General features: G+C 48.3%; 1 protein-coding gene across 1 annotated transcript in view; it reads right to left on the reverse strand.

The window, feature by feature from the left end:
- The window catches only part of LOC134909347 (ankyrin repeat domain-containing protein 65-like), a 53,851-nt gene that overhangs the window by 19,532 nt on the left and 12,181 nt on the right, over positions 1-22,138 (reverse strand). The gene's annotated exons all lie outside the window — the stretch shown is intronic.

Raw genomic sequence — 22,138 nt, forward strand, 5'->3', positions numbered from 1 at the left:
AGACCACGAGGTTAAGTGGGGCCAACCACAAGAGTGACCGGCAGTGATTGTGAATACGAATTTTTTGTAAATTTCCGAGTTGTATAAAATAACAGGCGAGATTTGTGTTTAGTAAATTCCCGAGATGACACTTTGAAGAAAAAACACCAACTCGGTCAAAATCGGGAGCTTAGTAAATATACCCCAGCGTGTTTACTGAATGTTGCTTAGGTGTTTGTGTATTCATAGATTACTTCATACGATTTGTTACATCAGTATTTTTTCTTGCTTGTCATTGCTCAATGATCCACCAGGAGGAAGCATGACTCTATAAAAAGGAACAAGGTTGATAACTGCTTTCAAATTGATACCAAGGTACAGATCATTATGGTGGGTACACACTAGACGATTCGCTCCGTGAGCTATAACGTCTAGTGTTCTCCCTACCATCCCGGGCAGCCGATATGGGGGGTCATTCCGAGTTGATCGCTCGCTAGCTACTTTTAGCAGCCGTGCAAACGCATAGTCGCCGCCCACGGGGTAGTGTATTTTCGCTTTGCAAGTGTACGAATGCGTGTGCAGCCGAGCGGGATGAAAACGTTTTTTGCAGTTTCTAAGTAGCTTTGGACTATCAGCCCTTGCGATCACTTCAGTCTTTTTGGTCCCGGAATCGACGTCAGACACCCGCCCTGCAAACACCTGGACACGCCTGCGTTTTTCCAAACACTCCCTGAAAACCGTCAGTTGACACCCATAAACGCCCTCTTCCTGTTAATCTCCTTGCAATCGGCTGTGCAAATGGATTCTTCGTTAAATCCATCACCCGGCAACGATTTGCTTTGTACCCGTATGACGCGCCTGCACATTGCGGTGCATACGCATGCGCAGTAGTAACCTATTTGCAGCACTGCGAAAAACGGCAGCGAGCGAACAACTCTGAATTTTGCCCATAGAGCGTACATACTGAACAATATCGCTAATGATATTATTCAGTGACATCACGCTGTGGCCAGCCCAAACATGCCGTTTTGGATGATATAGTCCAAACAGCTGCATGTACAGACAATGGCTACATCGTTAACGACCCACGGGAATGCACATTGTTAATGATATAGTGCATACACACTGGATGATATTACAAACGATATCACTCAGAAGGGTGAAAATGAGCGATATTGGTTAAAATATTGGCTAGTGTGTACACGTTTGTAGCACAGTGCTAAAAAGGTCATCTCTGACAAATATGCATTGTTAGTAATTAAAGCATACTTCTCATTTGTTAAGTATGCATTCTTTTAAAATGGCCACATATTGACCTTCATTCTAAGGTATATTTCTCTAACGTCCTAAGTGGATGCTGGGGACTCCGTAAGGACCATGGGGAATAGCGGCTCCGCAGGAGACTGGGCACATCTAAAGAAAGCTTTAGGACTATCTGGTGTGCACTGGCTCCTCCCCCTATGACCCTCCTCCAAGCCTCAGTTAGATCTCTGTGCCCGAACGAGAAGGGTGCACACTAGGGGCTCTCCTGAGCTTCTTAGTGAAAGTTTTAGATTAGGTTTTTTATTTTCAGTGAGACCTGCTGGCAACAGGCTCACTGCATCGAGGGACTAAGGGGAGAAGAAGCGAACTCACCTGCGTGCAGAGTGGATTGGGCTTCTTAGGCTACTGGACATTAGCTCCAGAGGGACGATCACAGGCCCAGCTTGGATGGGTCCCAGAGCCGCGCCGCCGGCCCCCTTACAGAGCCAGAAGGCAGAAGAGGTCCGGAAAATCGGCGGCAGAAGACGTCCTGTCTTCAACAAGGTAGCGCACAGCACTGCAGCTGTGCGCCATTGCTCTCAGCACACTTCACACTTCGGTCACTGAGGGTGCAGGGCGCTGGGGGGGGGGCGCCCTGAGACGCAATAAAAACACCTTGGATGGCAAAAAAATGCATCACATATAGCTCCTGGGCTATATGGATGCATTTAACCCCTGCCAGAATCCATAAAAAAGCAGGAGAAAAGTCCGCGAAAAAGGGGCGGAGCCTATCTCCTCAGCACACTGGCGCCATTTTCCCTCACAGCTCCGTTGGAGGGAAGCTCCCTGGCTCTCCCCTGCAGTCACTACACTACAGAAAGGGTTAAAAAAGAGAGGGGGCACTAATTAGGCGCAGTATTAACTATACAGCAGCTATAAGGGGAAAAACACTTATATAAGGTTATCCCTGTATATATATAGCGCTCTGGTGTGTGCTGGCAAACTCTCCCTCTGTCTCCCCAAAGGGCTAGTGGGGTCCTGTCCTCTATCAGAGCATTCCCTGTGTGTGTGCTGTATGTCGGTGCTTTTGTGTCGACATGTATGAGGAGAAAAATGATGTGGAGACGGAGCAGATTGCCTGTAATAGTGATGTCACCCCCTAGGGGGTCGACACCTGAGTGGATGAACTGTTGGAAGGAATTACGTGACAGTGTCAGCTCTGTATAAAAGACAGTGGTTGACATGAGACAGCCGGCTACTCAGCTTGTGCCTGTCCAGACGTCTCATAGGCCGTCAGGGGCTCTAAAGCGCCCGTTACCTCAGATGGCAGATATAGACGCCGACACGGATACTGACTCCAGTGTCGACGGTGAAGAGACGAATGTGACTTCCAGTAGGGCCACACGTTACATGATTGAGGCAATGAAAAATGTTTTACACATTTCTGATAATACGAGTACCACCAAAAAAGGGGTATTATGTTCGGTGAGGAAAAACTACCTGTAGTTTTCCTGAATCTGAGAAATTAAATGAGGTGTGTGATGATGCGTGGGTTTCCCCCGATAACAACGGATAATTTCTAAAATGTTATTGGCATTATATCCTTTCCCGCCAGAGGGGGAAACACCCCCTAGGGGGGATAAAGCGCTCACACGCTTGTAAGGGCTCTACCTTCGCCTGAGATGGCCGCCCTTAAGGATCCTGCTGATAGAAAGCAGGAGGGTATCCTAAAAGGTATTTACACACATACTGGTGTTATACTGCGACCAGCAATCGCCTCAGCCTGGATGTGCAGTGCTGGGTTGGCGTGGTCGGATTCCCTGACTGAAAATATTGATACCCTAGATAGGGACAGTATATTTTTGCCTATAGAGCATTTAAAAGATGCATTTTTATATATGCGTGATGCACAGCGGAATATTTGCCGACTGGCATCAAGTCTAAGCGCGTTGTCCATTTCTACCAGTAGAGGGTTATGGACACGTCAGTGGTCAGGTGATGCGTATTCCAAACGGCATTTGGAAGTATTGCTTTATTAAGGGAGGAGTTATTTGGGGTCGGTCTTTCAGACCTGGTGGCCACGGCAACAGCTGGGAATTCCACGTTTGTACCCCAGGTCGCCTCTCAACATGAGAAGACGCCGTATTATCAGGCGCAGTCTTTTCGTGGACAAGCGGGCAAAAGGTTCCTCATTTCTGCCCCGTGACAGAGGGAGAGGAAAAAGGCTGCAGAAATCAGCCAGTTCCCAGGAACAGAAACCCTCTCCCGCCTCTGCCAAGCCCTCAGTATACGCTGGGGCTTTACAAGCAGAATCAGGCACGGTGGGGGGCCCGTCTCAATGAATTTCAGCGCGCAGTGGGCTCACTCGCAAGTAGACCCCTGGATCCTTCAGGTGATATCTCAGGGGTACAAATTAGAATTCGAGACGTCTCCCCCTCGCCGTTTCCTAAAGTCGGCTTTACCGATGTCTCCTTCTGACAGGGAGACAGTTTTGGAAGCCATTCACAAGCTGTATTCCCAGCAGGTGATAATCAAGATACCCCTCCTGCAACAGGGAACGGGGTATTATTCCACACTGTTGTGGTACCGAAGCCGGACGGCTCGGTGAGACCGATTCTAAATCTAAAATCTTTGAACACTTACGTACAGAGGTTCAAATTCAAGATTGAGTCACTCAGAGCAGTGATTGCGAACCTGGAAGAAGGGGACTACATGATGTCTCGGGACATCAAGGATGCTTACCTTCATGTCAAAATTTACCCTTCTCACCAAGGGTACCTCAGGTTTATGGTACAGAACTGTCACTATCAGTTCAGACGCTGCCGTATGGATGGTACACGGCACCCCGGGTCTTTACCAAGGTAATGGCCGAAATGATGATATTCCTTCGAAGGAAGTGAATTTTAGTTATCCCTTCCTTGGACAATTCCCTGATAAGGGTAAGATCCAGGGAACAGTTGGAGGTCGGTGTAGCACTATCTCAGGTAGTGTTGCGGCAGCACGATTGGATTCTCAATATTCCAAAATCGCACCTGGTTCCGACGACGTGTCTTCTGTTCCTAGGGATGATCCTGGACACAGTCCAGAAAAAGGTGTTTCTCCCGGAGGAGAAAGCCAGGGAGTTATCCGAGCTAGTCAGGAACCTCCTAAAACCGAGCCAAGTCTCAGTGCATCAATGCACAAGGGTTCTGGGTAAAATGGTGGCTTCCTACGAAGCAATCCCATTCGGCAGATTCCACGCAAGAACTTTCCAGTGGGACCTGCTGGACAAATGGTCCGGATCGCATCTTCAGATGCATCAGCGGATAACCCTGTCACCAAGGACAAGGGTGTCCCTCCTGTGGTGGTTGCAGAGTGCTCATCTTCTAGAGGGCCGCAGATTAGGCATTCAGGACTGGGTCCTGGTGACCACGGATGCCAGCCTGCGAGGCTGGGGAGCAGTCACACAGGGAAGGAATATCCAGGGCTTATGGTCAAGCCTGGAGACATCACTTCACATAAATATCCTGAAGCTAAGGGACATTTACAATGCTCTAAGCTTAGCAAGACCTCTGCTTCAAGGTCAGCCGGTGTTGATCCAGTCGGACAACATCACGGCAGTCACCCACGTAAACAGACAGGGTGGCACAAGAAGCAGGAGGGCAATGGCAGAAGCTGCAAGGATTCTTCGCTGGGCGGAAAATCATGTGATAGCACTGTCAGTAGTATTCATTCCGGGAGTGGACAACTGGGAAGCAGACTTCCTCAGCACGACCTCCACCCGGGAGAGTGGGGACTTCACCCAGAAGTCTTCCACATGATTAAAAACTCGACAGGTATTGCGCCAGGTCCAGGGACCCTCAGGCAATAAGCTGTAGACGCTCTGGTAACACCGTGGGTGTACCAGTCAGGGTATGTGTTCCCTCCTCTGCCTCTCATACCCAAGGTACTGAGATTGATAAGATGGAGAGGAGTAAGCACTATATTCGTGGTTCCGGATTGGCCAAGAAGGACTTGGTAACCGGAACTTCAAGAGATGCTCACGGAGGATCCGTGGCCTCTACCTCTAAGAAGGGACCTGCTCCAGCAAGGACCCTGTCTGTTCCAAGACTTACCGCTGCTGCGTTTGACGGCATGGCGGTTGAACGCCGGATCCTGAAGGAAAAAAGGCATTCCGGATGAAGTCATCCCTATCCTGATCAAAGCCAGGAAGGATGTAACCGCAAAAACATTATCACCGCAATTGGCGAAAATATGTTGCGTGGTGCGAGGCCAGTAAGGCCCGACGGAGGAAATTCAACTGGGTCGATTCCTACATTTCCTGCAAACAGGAGTGTCTATGGGCCTGAAATTGGGGTCCATTAAGGTTCAAATTTCGGCCCTGTCAATTTTCTTCCAAAAAGAACTAGCTTCAGTCCCTGAAGTTCAGACGTTTGTAAAAGGGGTACTGCATATACAGCCTCCTTTTGTGCCTCCAGTGGCACTTTGGGATCTCAATGTAGTTTTGGGTTCCAAAAGTCACATTGGTTTGAACCACTTAAATCTGTGGAGTTAAAATATCTCACATGGAAAGTGGTCATGCTGTTGGCCCTGGCCTGGGCCAGGCGCGTGTCAGAATTGGCGGCTTTATCCTGAAAAAGCCCTAATCTGATTTTCCATTCGGACAGGGCGGAATTGAGGACTCGTCCTCAGTTTCTCCCCAAGGTGGTTTCAGCGTCTCACCTGAACCAACCTATTGGTGGTGCCTGCGGCTACTAGGGACTTGGAGGCCTCCAAGTTGCTAGACGTTGTCAGTGCCCTGAAAATATATGTTTCCAGGACGGCTGGAGTCAGGAAATCTGACTCGCTGTTTATCCTGTGTGCACCCAACAAGCTGGGTGCTCCTGCTTCTAAGCAGACTATTGCTCGTTGGATTTGTAGTACAATTCAGCTTGCACATTCTGTGGCAGGCCTGCCACAGCCAAAAATCTGTAAATGCCCACTCCACAAGGAAGGTGGGCTCATCTTGGGCGGCTGCCCGAGGGGTCTCGGCTTTACAACTTTGCCGAGCAGCTACTTGGTCAGGAGCAAATACGTTTGTAAAATTCTACAAAATTGATATCCTGGCTGAGGAGGACCTGGAGTTCTCTCATTTGGTGCTGCAGAGTCATCCGCACTCTCCCGCCCGTTTGGGAGCTTTGGTATAATCCCCATGGTCCTTACGGAGTCCCCAGCATCCACTTAGGACGTTAGAGAAAATAAGAATTTACTTACCGATAATTCTATTTCTCATAGTCCGTAGTGGATGCTGGGCGCCCATCCCAAGTGCGGATCGTCTGCAATACTTGTACATAGTTATTGTTACAAAAATCGGGTTATTATTGTTGTGAGCCATCTTTCAGAGGCTCCTCTGTTATCATGCTGTTAACTGGGTTCAGATCACAGGTTATACGGTGTGATTGGTGTGGCTGGTATGAGTCTTACCCGGGATTCAAAATCCTTCCTTATTGTGTACGCTCGTCCGGGCACAGTATCCTAACTGAGGCTTGGAGGAGGGTCATAGGGGGAGGAGCCAGTGCACACCAGATAGTCCTAAAGCTTTCTTTAGATGTGCCCAGTCTCCTGCGGAGCCGCTATTCCCCATGGTCCTTACGGAGTCCCCAGCATCCACTACGGACTATGAGAAATAGAATTATCGGTAAGTAAATTCTTATTTTTTATTAAGTGGCAGGTATTCAAAGCTATTGATGGTTGTTGGATCTGGCCTCAGGATTTAAAAGGGGAATAATAAAATGCAAAATCAGCGGTGCCCTTTTTAATCCTATGGCCATAAGTACCAACAAGCAGCAGCTTTGATTGGCCACAGGCTTAGTAAATATACTCACAGGAGTGGTCTATCAAATTAATCCTTCAATCAATCAGAAGGCTGGGATCAGTATTGTGATATATCGCTCATTTTCCCATGCCTATTCTTTTACCTTAAAGATGTGGACAAAGATTTAACTCATTCACAGCTAAAGCTTCTTATCTCCGTGCTTAGCCTATTTTGTAACTTTTTGGCTGGTCACATGCCAGCAATGTTTTTATGCTGTACTCACACATACAGTATTATAGCCCTCCCCTTTAGATTGTAAGCTTTCATGAGTAGAGTCCTCTTCCCTCATGCTTTTCCGTCTCTTACTTAACCTACAGTATCTTCTTTTCAATACTCCCTTTGAAGGCACCAAATCCCCCGGTTTGCTGCCGCCCTATTCAAGGCAGGATGAAGGGCCAATTGGGCCTGAGGCTGAAAATGTTTATGGGCCTATACTGAGAAGGTCATACTGTACCCCAGGCCTCCCTCTGTCAGGGGACCCACTGGCCGGAGCACACTGGCATCAATAGCTCTCCCTCTTGTGCAGTAGCAGAACCAGGCAGCCAGAATGTGTACAGGACAGTATGCAGTGCAGGTAGAGGCACAGAAGTATCACGTTTCAAAAATAGAAACACACACAGAGTGTCCTGTCCCAGTGTGTAATTAGTACCCAAGGCTACTCAGAATAATGAGAATGCAGTCGCTACAAGCGCCATGTTTTCAGTCGCAGGAATCGCAGCTGACATCAGATGCATACCCTGAAAAATGACCATAAAACTCCTGCATTTCCTTAACCACTCCCCGCAAATGCCATGTGTACATACACAAATTCCCGCCACCTGTCAATCAACCTGCGATTGTATGCCGGTAAGATGCAATCGCAAAAGAATTGCAAATCGCGGGTCGTGCATGTGCAGTGCATTCGCAGCGCATGCACAGTTTCCGATAATTGTCCATTTGCGATTTTGCAATATCTCCTGCAGGGTCCATAGGTTATCCACAGGATAACGTTGGGATATGAGGTAGCGACGGCGGATTGGCACAAAACGATCAAAGCTTTCGGCCTCCCAGAATGCAACGGGCCCGTCCCTATATCCCCACCTCCTGGCTCAGGCAATTCAGTTTTTTGTTTGGTGTGGCAGGATCCAGACCATGGTCAAGCTTTTTATTTTATTTTTATAGTCTTACTATATTTTTTCAGCAATCTTTCTAAAAAGTATCTTATACGTACCTTAGAAAAAGTCGCTCCATCAACTGCCCGCCGGGTCGCGACAACGCTTACCCACGTTTACAGTGCTGTTTCGGCAGGCGTCTGTGTAGGATGTACTAGCAAGTCCAGCAGATGTTACCAGACTGTGGCTGGAGCACGGGGAGAAGGTAAGGCATCGGTTCCGCTTAGTAGGGGAAACGTGAGACACAGCCGCACTGTTTTGGGTACGTAGATTATCGAACAGTCGCTCATGTGGCTGCCGTCTCGGGTACACGAGCGCTAGGCACTCAGGGATCATAGGCTCCAGGGGTAGTATGAGGCCACGATCCCTAGGGTTGATGTCAGCAGTGGGGAGTAAGATGCTCGCTTGGCTGCCCCTTCCCCCCAGTTCATGACCAATTTCCTCCAAGTTTCCCGCCATGAACTGAGTTCCCGCTTCTGTCTGAGATGCTGTGTATCTAAATGGAGCCAGTCGCAGCATAGGCAGCTGTATGACTGGTGCATCAGTGTTCACTTGGGCGTCTGTGTTCACTGTAGGTTCACGGGGCCATTGTGTACACTAATAGCGTCTAGAGTCAGTCAGCGTTCACCAACGTATTGATCGATCCTGGAAGTGGGGTGAAGTCTCCTTGTATCCTACTCTCCTGAGCCTGGTGATACAGCACTAAGTCTCTATCTACTTTTGGTACAAATAATTGGATAGGTGCCTGATGCATATGAGTCTGTAACCTATTGCTGCTGTTTTCTTTCACTGTGCGACTGAATACTTTTAAACTCCTATATAAGGTAATGCAATATGTTTCTCCTACATACTTGAAATGTATCTGTAGTTGATTATGTGCTCATATTGCTTATTATACTAATGTATAACCTGTGACTGATTGCTAGTGTGATTGCTGACTGTTTTCTGTCAGTTTCTGTGTATTCCGATCCTCAATGCTTGTGCAAAGCAGGGAGGGGTCGGATTGTATGTCACTTTAACAAATTTTAAAGTGATCGCAGTCACAATTTGTGTAGTTAACACTGTAAAGGTGTGTGATTTATTTATCATGTCTAAGAGAGGCAAGCGAGAGGAGGATACACTCTCCACAGCTGCACCAAAACTCATGTCATGTTCATTTTGAACCTCTCAGGGTCTGGTTCAAAATGGATTATGTGCAAATTGTTTTAGCTTTAACCAAAGTTTCTTGAATAATCTGAGACAGGCACAGGTTCAGGTTGAACCTCCATAGGCTACTTTTGCACAGACATTATCCAGTATAGCTGAACAGATAATGCCAGCTTCTATACCAGGGATAGGTTACTCTATTAATCCTTACATGCAACATTCCACCTAGGGCTTATCATATCCAGTAGAGGAATCTTCGTCCTCTCAACAGAAACAGGCTGAAAGGCCGGTGGTAAGTAAATCACATAGATATGAAACAATATCTTCACAGTCTACACATTTTTCAGATGAGGACTTATTGGAGGATGAGGACTCATCGCACTCCAGGTCTGCATACAGAGATGAGGAGGAAGGCCTCAGCTCAGTGGACATTCCTGAGCTAATTAGTGCTATGAAAGCCATTCTATCCTTTGAGGAGGCAGCAGAGCTTTTGTTAAAATCTAAGGCACCTGTGTCTACACATCCCAAATTAGTTAGGACTGAGTTTCCTGGGTCAGAACAGCTGACGGAAATTATGCAAGAGGCTTGGGTTATACCCAGTAAGAAGTTTAGGATTCCAAGGAAATAGAATTCCCATTATCTTCTTCCGGCAGGGGAATGTTTAAAAAGGGAGGTGGCTCCCAAAGTAGATACGCATGCCATCCGATTGGTGCGAAAATCTACATTACCTCTGCCTTCAACATCATTAAATGATGTCATGGATAGAAAAATAGATTTCCAGATTTTTGACCCTTTTGGACTCAAGGAAAATCAGGTTGTGGCAAACAGTCTCCATCTGACAAGTCTGGTAAAACTAAAAAGCATTGGGCTAACAGAGGGCCGGCTTCCAAATCAGAAGATAAACCATCAGCCTGATCGTGCGTGCCTCCACCTCCACCTTCTTCAGTTTGCACAGATCTGGCAGCAGTCTACCACAGATGTTTGGGTGCAAGAAACGATATCTCACGGTTATGTGTTTGCTTTCAAGAAACACCCTCCGCAAAGGTATTTTTGTACCAGCCCATCTTCAATGGAAACGAAGGCCAGGGTTTTGCAAGAGGCAGTTCAGAAGCTGCTTCAGTCAGGAGTGATAATTCCAGTTCCTCCTGCACAACGAGGACAAGGTTTTTATTCCAACCTGTTTCTAGTCAGGAAGCCAAATGGGTCGTTCCAGCCCATACTCAATTTCAAAGCGATGAACAAATACTGTACATTTGGGTGCCTCGGTTTCATATGGAGACTTTACGTTCCATTATTTTGGCCATGGAGCCGGAGGATTTTATGGTATCCCTGGGTATCCAGGATGCTTACCTTCATGTTCCTACTGTCCCATAAGCGCTCTCTCAGGTTTGCTATCCTCCAGGAACATTTTCAGTTTCAGGCCCTACCATTTGGACTCTCCACAGCTCCCAGATTGTTCACCAAAATTATGGTGGTACTGGCATCTTATCTCCGTCAGCAGGGGATAAGGATTTTCCATACCTTGACGACTTATTAATCCTGGCACAATCTCAGGAATTGCTTCAGTGTCATCTGCGGCGACAGATAATAGCTTTTTGCAGAGACACAGTTGGCTCATAAATTGGGCAAAGTCGTCCCTGGTTCCACCACAATGGATGACTCACTTGGGGGCTGTATTGGATTCGAGTCTTCAGAGAGTAATTAACATAATATAATGAACAAAATATAAGTAAATAAACAAAATATCAAAAATTCAGTCAAGGATTCAGGAGTTGCTACACAGTCAAAGAGTATCCATTCACGTAGCAATGCGTGTGATTGGGTTGATGGTGTCGAGATTCGACATGGTGGAGTATGCTCAGTTCCACTTGAGGCCTCTACAACGTCTGATCCTTTCCAAATGGAATGGTTTTCATCGGACAATAAAAACGCAGACTATGGTCCTTCCTCTGGAAGTAATGAGGTAAATAACCTGGTGGCTGCAGACATCTCATCTGGACAAAGAGAGACCCTTTTGAAAATTAGATTGGGAAATTCTGACAACGGATGTCAGCCTTCAGGGCTGGGGAGCAGTGTCAGGAAGGAGTGGACCAGGGGCAGTGGACCAAGGAAGAGAGTTGCCTGCCAATAAATATATTGGAACTTCAGGCCATATATATGGCACTTATTCAGGCAAAGGACATCCTTCAGGGGAAACCAGTCCAAATCCGCTTAGACAATGCAACGGCAGTAGTGTACCTCAACCATCAGGGAGGAACTTGCAGCCAAAATGCAATGAAAGAGGTAAGTCACACTTTAAAGTGGGCGAAACTTCATCATCCAGCCTTGTCTGCAGTGTTCATTCTGGGAATCCTAAACTGGGAAGTGGATTTTCTCAGTCGACACGCCATTCATGCAAACGAATGGGCTTTACACCCCGAGGTCTTCCAATTTCTGGTAGACAAGTGGAGGTTACCGGAGATAGATTTCAAGGTGTCCCGTCAGAACAACAAAGTTCCCGCATACAGGTCAAGAACAAAGGATCCTAAAGCAATCTTTGTGGATGCCCTGTTAGTGAGATGGGACTTTTTGTCTGGCCTATGTGTTTCCACCAATCACCCTGTTACCCAGGGTGATGTGAAAGGCAAAACAAAGAAGGGGCACCGTGATACTAATAGCTCCGGCTTGGCCCAGAAGACATTGGTACACAGATCTGCAGAGGTTGTCGATGGATGCTCCATTCCTACTCCCTCAACATCCAGATCTATTGTCTCAGGGTCCTTGCTATCACAAGCACCTGGATCGACTGTCTTTGACGGCGTGGTTCTTGAGACTTCCATCCTGAAAGCAAGAGTATTCTCACATCAGGTAATTCAAACAATGCTCATAGCAAGGAAACCTTTCTCAGCTCGCATTTAACACTGAACATGGCAAGCCGCTGCCTATATTCAATGGTGCAGTGACCGGAAATTTGATCCTAGGTCTTTCAGAGTTTCCAGAGTCCTAGCATTCCTTCAATTATGAATTGACAAAGGTCTACGGGTGGCTTCCTTGAGAGTTCAAGTGTCAGCATTGTATGGTTCCAAAATAAAATTGATTACCTACAGAATGTGCGCAATTTTCCAGGGAATGCTGCACATTCAACCTCCTTTTGTTCCTCCTACAGTACCTTGGGACTTAAGTTTAGTCCTAAAGGCCCTTCAAGTTGCCCCATTTGAACCACTAAAATGAGTGGATTTTAAGTGGTTGACAGCTAAAGTTCTCTTTCTACTGGCTATTGCTTCAGCTAGAAGATTTTCAGATTTAGGGGCATTGTTCTGTCGCCCTCCTTTTCTGATTTTTTGTCCAGATAGAGCAGTTCTCAGAACCAAATCTGGGTATCTTCCTAAGGTGGTGTCTAAATTCCACCTTAACGAAGAAATTGTAGTCCTGGCCTTCTAAGGGCCGGACCTTTCTGCGGAAGATACATCGTTGGACGTAGTCCGTGCTTTAAGGATCTACATGGATCATACCAGTGCCATCAGAAAAACAGACACTCTCTTCGTTCTCTACGGATTTCACAAGAGAGGATGACCTGCTGACAAGCAGACACTGGCGAGGTGGCTTCGAATGATGATTTCAGAAGCATATTCTCAAGCTGATCTCCCTGTTCCTGCTAATGTCTGTGCTCACTCTACTCGTTGGGTAGGTCCGTCATGGTCAGCACAACGTGGTGCTTCAGCAGAACAGATATGTAAGGCAGCCACGTGGTCTTCCATTAACACATTCATTAGACATTATGCCTTTGATACCTTTGCCTCTCAGGACACTGAATTTGGGCGAAAAATTCTCCTGTCCAATCAGAAGCGTTCCCACCTGATCAGGACTCTCTATGATGCTCCTGCCTTGAGCTTTGGAAAACAACTGAATTCCCAGAGCCAGGAGGCAGGGATATAGGGACGGGCCCGTTGCATTCGGGGAGGCAGAAAGCTTTGATCGTTTGGTGCCAATCCCCTGTCGCTACCTCATATCCCAATATTATCCTGTGGACTTAGGAGAAATAGAGTTATCAACGGTAAGTCTACCATAACGATTATTTTTGCGACTGAAGCTGAATAAGGTCCAGAGACTGCTGCTGTTCTTGCATGTGACAAGATAAATTATAGATTTTATTTTTCAATGTGTATTTTAAGGTTGTTTAAATTGTCTTTGTTCCATTACAAGAACATTTGATAAAATAGTTGCCTCTCAATTAGGTGGTGCTATAAACAGTACCCAGGCATTATTAAACTACAGTATTAGTTTAAATCTAATACACACCATTGGTTTAAATTTAATATAACAATCCATACCTCCCAACATGACCCATTCCAGGATGGACACACTGCTCTCTACCTAGACTTCCCTATTAATTTTGGATTGCAATCACTTGTGTTGAAATACCTTTCTTATCAATTATATAGTTCAACATAGGTGACGCCAATCATATTAAGAGGGAAGTCTAGCAGCAGAGCATTCTGTCCCTCCTGGAATGGGTCATGTTGGGAGGTATGCACCAGGGACAAGCAGTCATGGGAGGCAGGAGAGGCAGTGCCTCCCCTGTCATTAGTGGTTAAAATAAATCAAAGAAGATACTTATTACACATATTCTGTCATAAGTATCTGCTTTGCATTAAAATAACCATTTTCACATTAAAATTGGGTTTGGGAGGCACCGATAGCAGTGCCTCCTGGTGAAAATAGGATAGGTGCAGGAGCGGGGAGGGGGTGGGGACTAGCTATGGGCAGTAAAAGCCCATTCAAAATAACATGGAAAGTGGCACTTGTATAAGTGCCTCGATGGCAGGGGTGTGCTTTCACTGCACATGAAAGCACACCCCTGTCAGTCAGCCAGATGTGATTGGACAGCGGATCTGTCACTGGATACAGCTGTCCAGTGATGGATCCACTGTCATCACTGTGTGGGCAGCGGAAAGTGCGGCGGTGCTGCGGGTGTGAGCGTGGGTGGGACCCGTCGGGGATGGCTGGCATGACAGCAGGACTGGATCCTCTTGGATCCAGTCCCTGCCTGTCATTTTGCAGAGTTCGGCAGCAGAGCGGCTCCAAGTTCAAAAATGGTGCCATTAGCGTCATTTTTTAAATCTAAGATGGCCACCGCAAGCCTATCACGGCTCGCCGCATCATGGCCCCGCCCCTCTGGGCTGGCCTATAGAAGCCAGCGCAAGGCAGTGGCTGTGAGTCCGCCAGCAGGGAGGGAACGTGCAAGAGCTCCTGAAGACGGAAGACGCCTGGAAGCCCTGGGAGGCGGTGGCCATGCAAAATTGCTGCCCAAAGGCTGCCGCACCCCAGGTGATGACCAAAGAAGCCTGGAAGCCCTGGGGAGACGGCGGCCATGCAAAAGAGCTGCCCAAAAGCCGCCGCCCACCCAGGTGAAGACAGAAGACGCTGGGGAGGCAGCGGCCTCCCAAGGTGAAGACAGAAGACTTCAGAAGTCCTGGGGGGTGGCGGCCATGCAAAAGTGTGTTGTGTATTTATTTTAATATTTTCTTTACAAGAGGACAACAGGTGCCAGTGGGCACGTTATGTCCGGGCATGCTGACACTTGTTCTTCTCCAAGTGCCCGCATGCTGGGGCAGGCTTGCTGGGACCTGTAGGCCACCTGTAAAGAACAATATTAGCATGGCATGAACTCCGCACCCACCGCCACCAGTGGTGCGGGGCATAGCACTGGCTGGTTGTGGCTCGGGAGGAGGGACCCCATTCAATTTTTCTGGGGTCCCCACTTTCCAAGGAATTCCAGCCCTGGGCTGACTGGTTTGGGGAGAGTTTAATGTGATGGCAGTGGGACCCCATATCGAGTGTCTCCCCTGCTATGGCATTACTCCCACTGGCTGGTTCAGCCTAGTGCTGGTTTTTATTAAATATGGGGAACCCCCCCTTTTTTTTAATACGGGGGGGGGGGGGGGGCTAGTGAATCATCCAGTGCCTCCCCAGCCACAGACCTCACCGCACGCCACTGGTATGCACAATCCAATAAATGACCCCCTTTCCCCAGGCCCCCCAATATTCAGTGCCCCCAAGGCTTAACCTGGCCCTGGTGTGGCATGTACACCCCCTACACAGTCAGCCTCAGTGTCTCCCTATATATGTACATATAAAGTAGCATAATTTTGTGTGGAAAATAGAAATATAGTTGTAATAATTTCCATGGGTGACCATGTGGCCAGCTGGGTCATTATGATACTGTCATGATAAAGGCTTATCTCCCAACTGTCCTGCTTTAGGCGGAACCATCCAGTTTTCACATGCACACGGTTCGGACTGTGGGGAAAGAATGCGGGCAACCCACAAAGTTATTAAAAACGGGCATGCCACAATGCCATGCTCCTTTCCTCATGAGGCCTCGCCTCTTTTTCAGGTATGCAAATTTAAACTTAGAAATGTTGGGAGGTGGGTCTATTTTTATGTGGAGGCCTGTAGCTGTAGTCCCATCCGTCCCATTGTTAATCTGGCCCTGCAAACGCAGCAAGCAAAATCTAAAAAAAGACAAAACCTTTTTATTTAAATTTCAAAAGGTGAACTAAATTTAGTGTGGATTTGACTTTTTTCAGTGTGTTTTGTATGGATATGATATAGTCAGGGCCGGTGCTTCCATTAGGCAGCTTTAGGCAGCTGCCTATGGGCGCCAGGACCTGAAGGGCGGCCCGCTGAGGCTGCCTGGGGGAAAAAATGAAGATCTTCTACCAGACACCCGGTGATGGCAGACTGCACTCAGTCTGACGAGTGTGCGCCCGCCCATGTCTTTTCCTATTCGCCAGAGGTGGTCAGCGTGTGTAGGTCAGGTGGTCATGTCACATCCCCCCCCTCCACTCCCCACCCCAAGTACCTGGCGCTCCTCCACTTCCGAGGGCAGGCTGGACAGCCACTTCCACCGACATCCCCCCTGTATGATGACCGCGCTGATGGGTCCCTGCAGCTCTTCGGCCAGAATGGCAGCAGGGGCACCAACAGGAGACCCGTGGATACATGGTGAGTCATGTGATTATGGCAGCGCTGGCGTTTCCTCCCTGGAGCCTGGCCTGGCTCTGTAATGCCGGCTTGCTGTGTATGTATGCAGGGCCAGATTATAGGAAAGACGGGGCGGGGCGGTCATCCAGGGGACCCCACAATGTGGCAGCAGGGGAATGCATTGCCGCGATTCGCGGGTGGAAAGGGGGCAGGACCTAATTCCGTGAGTTGCCCGCCCCCATCAGAGACATCCCCTGATGCCTAGCAAGGCTGGAACAGGTAGTGTGTCTCTCCTCATCCCTCTCTCCCCCCCCCCTTTCTCTCCTCTCTCTCCCCCCTCCCTCCCTCTATCCATCTCCCTATCTCCCCCCTCTCCCTCCCTCTATCGCTCCCCTCTCTCTCCCTCTATCGCTCCCTCTATCTCTCCCTTCTCTCTCTCCCTCTATTTCTCCCTTCTCTCTCTCCCTCTATCGCTCCCTCCATCTCTCCCTTCTCTCTCTCCCTCTATCTCTCCCTTCTCTCTCTCCCTCTATCGCTCCCCTCTCTCTCCCTCTATCGCTCCCTCCCTCTATCTCTCCCTTCTCTCCCTCCCTCTATCTCTCCCTTCTCTCTCTCCCTCTATCTATCTCTCCCTTCTCTCTCTCTCCCTCTATCTCTCCCTTCTCTCTCTCCCTCTATTTCTCCCTTCTCTCTCTCCCTCTATCGCTCCCCTCTCTCCCTCTATCGCTCCCTCCCTCTATCTCTCCCTTCTCTCTCTCCCTCTATCTCTCCCTTCTCTCTCTCCCTCTATCGCTCCCCTCTCTCTCCCTCTATCGCTCCCTTCTCTCTCTCCCTCTCTCTCTCCCTCTATTTCTCCCTTCTCTCTCTCCCTCTATCGCTCCCTCCCTCTCCCTCTATCTCTCCCTCCCTCTATCTCTCCCTTCTCTCTCTCCCTCTATCTCTCCCTTCTCTCTCTCCCTCTATTTCTCCCTTCTCTCTCTCCCTCTATCGCTCCCCTCTCTCTCCCCCTATTTCTCCCTTCTCTCTCTCCCTCTATCGCTCCCCTCTCTCCCTCTATCGCTCCCCTCTCTCTCCCTCTATCCATCTCCCTATCACTCCCCCTCTCCCTCTACTCTCTCTCCCTCTATCTCACCGCTCTCTCTCCCTCTATCTCTCCGCTCTCTCTCCCTCTATCTCTCCGCTCTCTCTCCCTCTATCTCTCCGCTCTCTCCCCCTCTATCTCTCCCCCTCTCCCTCTATCTCTCCGCTCTCTCTCCCTCTATCTCTCCCCCCTCTCCCTCTATGGCTCCCCTCTCTCTCCCTCTATGGCTCCCCTCTCTCTCCCATCTCTCTCTCCCTCTCTATCTCTCTCCATCCTCTCTCTCTCCATCTCACCCCCCTCTCTCTCCCCCTCCATCTCCCTCTCTCCCCCTCCATTTCTCTTTCTCTCTCTCCCTTCCCGCTCTTTCTCTCCCTGATGCACGCTCTCTCTGCCACTCACTACCCCACCCATCTCTTTTGCTCCCCCCCCTCTGTCTCCCTCCTTTCCGGACACCCTCTCTCTCCCACTTGCTCCCCTCCCTCTTTGTCTCTCTCTCCCTCTTTCTCTCGCTGACAGGCTCTCTCTCCTTGACACCCTCTGTCTATCACTCTAGCTCACTCGCCCCTCCCTCTAACTGGCTCTCCCCTCTCTCCCTGACACACACTCTCTCTTGCTCCACTCTCTCTCTCCCTGACACCCTCTGTCTCTCTCCCACTCACTCCCCCTCCCTTTCCCTCTCTCCCTGACACTGTCTCTCTCCCTCGTTTCTCTCCCCCTCACTCTCTCTTCCCTCTTATCCCTCTTTCTCCATCACTCTTTCCCCCCCTTTCTTTCCTTCTCTCTTCTCTAACACCCTCTATCTCTCCACTCTCTTTCTCTCATTCCTTCTTTCCCTCTCTCTCAACAGAAAAAAAAGAGAAAGAAACTCTTGTTGGGCACTCTTGTGTATGAAAAAATGGATTTAGTTAACACGTAACTTTTATTAGTTCTAATTAGAATAGATATACAATAGCCTCTGAGATACATTTTTCATGGGGCATAACTCTAGAAAGACATTTCTAGTGTTGGTGAAAATATCAGGAATAATTGTAAGAAATTTGAGTCCAATTACTCAATTCAAAACAGGGCACGCTGCTAACTCGACTGCTCTTCATAGCTGCCCACTCTTCCTTCCGGGTTCACTACGATATGCCGGCGGTCGGGCTCCCGGCCAGAGCTGGATTAAGGCTTTGGGGGGCCCGGGGCATTTAAGACTGGGGGGCCCTCATTCAGATGTGGACGGAGTAGCTATCGCTGCTGCTTACATAAAAGCAGCAGCGATAGCACTAATGTGGTAATGCAGCAGTAGGTGTAATGCCTCCAGCTGTATTACTGATATGAACTATGTCCAAGGATGGGGATTTAGTTGGTCACAATACCGATGGCTACATCCCGAACCCCCTAAATCCCGACAAGCATTGGCTGGCTGCGTGACCCAAGGGGTTGCGCAAGCCGCCCGCCACAATACCTACCAAGAGGCCAGGAAATATCCATCCTCTGACAGAGACCCTGGCCTACTGTGTCCCCGGAGACATGCCTGTTTGGAGAAATGGAGGCCGTCGCTGTCCCCAAATGGCATCAGACTGTCAATCTCTGACAGTCTGATGCCGCCTTATGTCTGGCGCCACAGACCCGTACTGCGCACATGCAGTACGGGTCTGGTCCATGCACAAAGTACTGAACATCGGTACTTTGCTGCATGAACCGCTACTCATCCACATCTCAATAAGAGCCATAGGTGGTCATTCCGAGTTGATCGGTAGCTGCATTCGTTCGCTGTGCAGAGATCAGGCAAAAAAACGGCACTACTGCGCATGCAGGGCAATGCGCACGCGTGACGTACTATTAGAACGACCGATGTAGTTTCCACAGGGTCTTGCGAAGCTTTTCAGTCGCACTGGTGGTCGCAGAGTGATTGACATGAAGAGGGCGTTTCTGGGTGTCAACTGACCGTTTTCAGGGAGTGTTCAGAAAAACACAGGCGTGCCAGGAAAAACGCAGGCGTGGGTGGGCGAACGCAGGGCGTGTTTGTGACGTCAAAACAGGAACTGAACAGTCTGAAGTGATCGCAAGCGCTGAGTAGGTTTTGAGCTACTCTAAAAGTGCACAAAATTATTTTGTAGCCGCTCTGCGATCCTTTCGTTCGCACTTCTGCTAAGCTAAAATACACTCCCATAGCGTTTGCACGGCTGCTAAAAACTGCTAGTGAGCGAACAACTCGGAATGACCACCATAGTGCGCAAGCCTTCTGCGTGTACAAAAACAAGGAGCACGGACACACGTCACGCAAAAAATTCATTTCACGCAGGGGGCATGCACATCACTTAACCAGCCGCTGTGCTGCCTCCAGCATCATGCACACAGCAGGTGGGAGTGTTCCCTCATAACCTTTTCTCCAGTCCACAGGTGGGACAGTTCCCGAAAAACAGGACGGTTCCACCAACACGTGATGGTTGGCAGGAAATGCATGCATTCATACTCATATACATATATACACACACACACACACACACACACACACACACACACACACACACACACACACACACACACTAACTATATATATATATATATATATATACACACACACACACACACATTTATACAGCATATATAAACACACAAAAGCATACATAGTCTCACACGTATACACATGCATATAAACTGTTACACACTGACAGTTACACACACTTATACAAATACATTCACACAGTCACACAGACACATACATTCACAAACATAGTCACACACTTATACACATATATACATTTGTCACACACAGTCAGAAACATATACACCTACCACAAACACACTTATACACATACTATTACTGTAGTGTGCTCCTCTCCTCCCTAGTCTTACCTCACTATCACACACTGACTGGGTGGGCTGTGGGCACATGTCTGTAGCTGCTCCTCCTGCCTTCTCTCCTCCCTCCTCTCACATGCTGCCTGCAGTGAAACTGAAAGCAGTGCCGTGTAGCCCCGCCCCCCGGCTCGGATTCCACCCCTCTGCCCTCTCCCTCTTCTTTCTTTGGACTTTATGCAGCTTGCGGTGCGCTTTGCACTGCAGCTGCACACTGAACTGTGGGGCCCCTAGCAGCAGGGGGGCCCAGGGTAATGTACCCCCTGTGACCCCCCCCTTAATCCGGCTCTGCTCCCGGCGACCAGCATACCGGCGCCGGGAGCCCGACCGCTGGCTTACCGACCGTGTGGCGAGCGCAAATGAGCCCCTTGCGGGCCCGCTGCGCTCGCCACGCTACGGGCACGGTGGCGCGCCACGCTATTTTATTCTACCTCCAGGGGGGTCGTGGAACCCCACGAGGGAGAATAAGTGTCGGTATGCCGGCTGTCGGTATGCCGGCTGTCGGGATCCCGGCGCCGGTATACTGTGCGCCGGGATCCCGTCAGTTGGCATACTGAAGACCACCCCTTCCTTCCTTCTATCTGGTCACAGCTGCGGCAGGACCCGCTCACTGCTGTCCACTGTGACTATACATCACACAGCAGGCAGCAGCGGCTCTCCAGAACCTCATCGGAACTTTGTTCTACCCCTCTCCAGCTCTATTCCTCTCCTGTGACCACACCTCATCTCATCTCTCTACCTCTCCAATCCAAAGTGCTGTCATTGGATCATGTGTCAGCAGTGTCCCTGCACTGAATTTAATTAAATTCATCAGGGACAATCTGACAAATTTTTCTAATAGCAGACATTCTATATACCCCCGTCTCCTCTCTAGAGTGCCGGCTCTGCGGACACTGTCACTCTGTCATCACTGCGACCCTTTGCATGTGACAGAGCAGCAGCTGCCCTACAGAGCTCATACACCGTGAGACCTTCTTTTCTATCACCCCTGAGTGTACCCATGCATGGTTTTATTGTGGTAGATACTGTACATCACTGAATCTAAACTAATCAGTAATATTTTCACTGCACAACTTATACATTGTACCCATCTATGCGGCACTTATTTTGAACTGTACTTTAATGATTGTGAATTGTTTCTTTCATTACCACCACCCTTACACAGCAGTATTGTATCACATTAAGTTTTACATTGACACATTGTTAGCCAGTTCAGCAACACACTATTGTTTGTTACCATATAGAGGGAATCTGTTAACCATTAACATCCAGGTTATTGAGATGGACTGCATATGCCACTCATGTATTTTGTGACTGCATGCATGTGTTACTAATTTATTTTGTGTGTGTGTGTATAAATAGCTTCGGCCTAATATAGTGTCAGTCTGACCTATAATTGATGAAACTCCTTATATCGAAGCATCCGGCTTTTTATTATCTATATTTCAGGTTCTGGACAATTTTATAACAGTATCAGACTGTCATTATATTTATATAGGACTGCCTATATGTTTTGAATTGAGTCATTGAACTCCAATTTCTTAATATTATTCCTGATATTTTCGCCAACCCTGGAAATTTCTTTCTTGTGTTATGCCCGATGTGAAATTTATCTGAGAGCTATCATATATCTATTCTAATTCTAACTAATAAAAGTTAAGTTTTAACTAATTCAATTTTTTCATAGACAAGAGTGCACAACAAAAGAGTTTCTGTCATTTTTCTGTTAATACTATATTTATTCTCTGGGCGCACCTCCACCTGCTATATGAAATATACGCTAGTTATTTGATGTCATTTTGATGTGGACTGTTCTTTGACCCCTCTCTAACTACTTTGACTTAAATTGCTGTGCTCGCTGACTGTTTCCCAAAACCTCCCCTCTCCTTGGTTGAC

The sequence above is a fragment of the Pseudophryne corroboree genome, chromosome 4 (genome assembly GCF_028390025.1).
Source record: "Pseudophryne corroboree isolate aPseCor3 chromosome 4, aPseCor3.hap2, whole genome shotgun sequence".
Classification (NCBI taxonomy): domain Eukaryota; kingdom Metazoa; phylum Chordata; class Amphibia; order Anura; family Myobatrachidae; genus Pseudophryne; species Pseudophryne corroboree.